The sequence below is a fragment of the Cyanistes caeruleus genome, chromosome 12 (assembly GCF_971803275.1).
Source record: "Cyanistes caeruleus chromosome 12, bCyaCae1.hap1.1, whole genome shotgun sequence".
Classification (NCBI taxonomy): Eukaryota; Metazoa; Chordata; class Aves; order Passeriformes; family Paridae; genus Cyanistes; species Cyanistes caeruleus.
In genome coordinates, this window is record NC_141712.1 from 1,100,078 (window position 1) to 1,103,430 (window position 3,353).

The window sequence follows — 3,353 nt, forward strand, 5'->3', positions numbered from 1 at the left end:
CAGAAAATACGGACAGAGGAATTAACTCTTGTGGGTCTGATTTACAAGGAAGTTTTAGTGAGGTTGAGACATGAGTTGGGCAAGGCAAAGGAGCATGAGAAACAGGACAAGACCAGGATAAAGAACTGTGGGATATTTACAGTCTCTCCCTCAACCTTGCTGCAAATATTTTTTATGAGAGACTAAGCTTAAAATTACAACTATATTTATATTTTCCTTACCTTTCTGTGCTGCCCACATGTGCTCACTTGTGTACCCAGCACTACATGAGTTCTACCAAAGCCTTACAGAGACACAGCCATGGAAGGAAACAGAACTGAAGTTCATAAATTGAAAAATGACAAATCTAAAAGAAACCAATTCAGAAATACAATGAGTAAAAGGAGTTCTGGAGCTGGAAATTCCTGAGGTTTGTTAATACTTTTTCTAACCTGTGGCAGGAACTGGGGTTTCAGATAAGTGGGGAACAGGACAAGTTATGCTCTGTGGGTTGGAACAAAGATTTCAAACCATTACTACTAATGAACTACTCACTCTTGAGACATGTTCATCATTTAACCATGACTTAGAAGGTAGATTATATTTAAATTGCCTTTATCTTCACAGTAACTTAGGAAAAATATTTTTTTTAATCACTATTAGGTGCCACAAACAAAAGCAACACAATAACAACCAAATAATATCTAAAATATTCTGGTTTAAACACACAAATTAAGAAAGTATTTGGAACCGTCAATAGAGAATTTGATGTGAAAACGCTTCAGATGTTTCCATCTTCTGTCTACTCCAAAACCAATGCATTCCAAGGAATTCTTTGCTTCAACACTTCATAATGGTTAAAAAGCACAGTTTAGGAAATAGAAGTTTGTAAAAGAACTTCTCAATTTTCAGAATGCAATGTTCAAACAGTGGCTAAAATTACATAGAACAGAGATTTTTAAAAATATTCTTTTCCTTCACTTGTCTGTCATTTTGTAAGGAACAGGGACAAAAGGGGAAAGCCAAAACTCAAAAGCATTAACCATCACATGCAGCATTCAGCTGATTAAGAACATAACAAGCCTTCACCATTTTCTGAAACTTTTCCATTTTTTGGTTTCTTTCACACTTCAAAGCCAAATCCAGAACTTCTCTGAGGTTAAAGCAATCCTGCCAAAACATCTTGAGCCAACTTTAGTGAGGTATATTTGAGAGCAGGAAACACGCTGCAGCATTTCCAGTATTCCAAGTGTCTGGAAAGTGTGTTCAGGCTGGAAACCTGCCAGCGTGGGGCGGCAGCGCGACTTGGCACCTCTGCTGGCGAGGCCTCCTGCTCGGGGTGGCAGCAGGGCTTCACACGGCTGCCTCGCCCATCCTCCTCTCCCACGTGCCCGGTGTGGTGGCCATGCCATCTCCATGTCCTCTGCCATCCTCACGTCCTGCTCAATTTTTAACTGCGCCAGGAAGTCCAAAACAAGCCCCCAGGGCTTTTCAACGTCCATATCAGCTTCCAGAGCCTGTTCCACAAGATTTGAGGGCTTTATAACATCCACAAAAGCTTCCAGAGCCTGTTCCACAAAATTTACCCCCATTCAGATAAAAAGAGGGTCCATACCTTCACCATAGGGTCTTATTCCACTGAAGCCCATGCTCCCATATTTCCCAGTGTCTTCTTCTATTTACAAAGGGTCCAGACCAACGTGGCTTTACCCTGCCGCTCTTCTGAGCTCTGCACACTGCTCTCAGCTATCCCCACTGCCCTGCCAGGCCCACTGCAGCTCTCCACAGCTCTACAGGCTGCTGTCCCCACTGCCCTGCCAGGCCCACTGCAGCTCTCCACAGCTCTACAGGCTGATGTCCCCTCTGCAGCTCTCCACAGCTCTACAGGCTGATGTCCCCTCTGCAGCTCTCCACAGCTCTACAGGCTGCAGTTGTGGAGACAGGCGTGCAATAGAACACACCAAGCTTCACGCGACAACAGCCAGAATGCTCTGGCAGAGCTAAGAACCCAACCAATCAGATGTGTAAGCACAGGAAGTGTCAAGCCCCTATAAAAGGGGGCACCCCACGATAAATTCTGGCTGTTGTCGCGTGAAGCTTGGTGTGTTCTATTGCACGCCTGTCTCCACAACTGCAGCCTGTAGAGCTGTGGAGAGCTGCAGAGGGGACATCAGCCTGTAGAGCTGTGGAGAGCTGCAGTGGGCCTGGCAGGACAGTGGGGACAGCAGCCTGTAGAGCTGTGGATGCCAATGACATGTTTGCATTCGTGATTCAATGGGATGGGCTGGGGTCCCTTGTTTGAGTTTGAATCTGCTCTATCATTATCATACCTGCGGACTTGTTTACTTCTATTCACTAACAAGTCAGGTTGGTCAAGTTGGTGTCTGTTATGGCCAGTTTATCTGTGCAGCTACTGACCGGCTGTAGCTGTCACAGAAACTCCATTTCAGTGTGTGCTTTGAGTGTGCAGTAGGCAAGGAAGGCTTCAAATCACACAGGTTTCCTTTCCTGATGAGCCTATTCAATGTATAACACATTCTCCCCCCCAATATTTACAGGAATAACACCAGAAACGCAATACGCGTCTTAAATTAATTGCTGTGGTTATTGTTAAAAACAAAAATCTCTCCATGTTACCCAACTCCAGCTACAGGAAAATCTTCCCTGTTTTGTGAATCAAATAGCATTGTTTGGTATCTTTTCTATCCCTTAGTCATTAAGGATGCACAGATCAAAGCTGGCTTATAATTATGTTTTAAAACTCACAGCACTCACGGGAAGAGTTATTAAAGATCCCAAATGTCCTGAGCGAGCATTCCTGCTGCCTCACTGGGCCCTCTCAGATGAGGATTCACACATTTTAACATTCCCTTGTTATGCCAAGAGCTCATCCTCAGGACATTATGACATATACTTGGTGTTCTATGGGTTTCCCCTGATCAAGGACACTGTGCACAGGGATCCATCCCAACCATGTCCAGGATGGAGCTGCAGCCTGAGCACAGCCCCTTCTCTCTCCTGGTGGTGCTGCAGCTTCCAGAAACATCACACATGCCAAGTTAATCTGTTTGCCACAGCTCCTTTATGTGTCAGAGGCATTGTTTGGGAGCAGATACATGAAATCACAATGGATAGCAGTAGTGAAAACAGATTGCCCTGGGTTTACACTGGTATTTAGACTGGAAAGAAAGAAAATTTCCAATTAAGGATGCAAGATACACCCAATACCAACAAAACCTGCAGTTCAAATTCCCACCTAAGTCTGTTCCTGCCTATATTCAGAGATCCCTGTTCCATTTCCAGAACCTCAAGAAGGAAATTTATTCCAATAACCAGAAGAATTTAGCACCAAAACTCGGCAGCAGTGATCAGAG

The 3,353-nt window shown here is 44.4% G+C and overlaps 1 long non-coding RNA gene across 1 annotated transcript; it reads right to left on the reverse strand.

The window, feature by feature from the left end:
- Nucleotides 1-221: 221 nt before the first annotated feature.
- Nucleotides 222-3,030, reverse strand: LOC111934833 (uncharacterized). The gene is made up of 3 exons (XR_002867424.2): nt 2,755-3,030; nt 432-483; nt 222-346 (listed from the first exon to the last, which is right to left on the reverse strand). It is a non-coding gene; the product is annotated as an uncharacterized LOC111934833 (long non-coding RNA).
- Between the last annotated feature and the right edge of the window lie 323 nt (nt 3,031-3,353).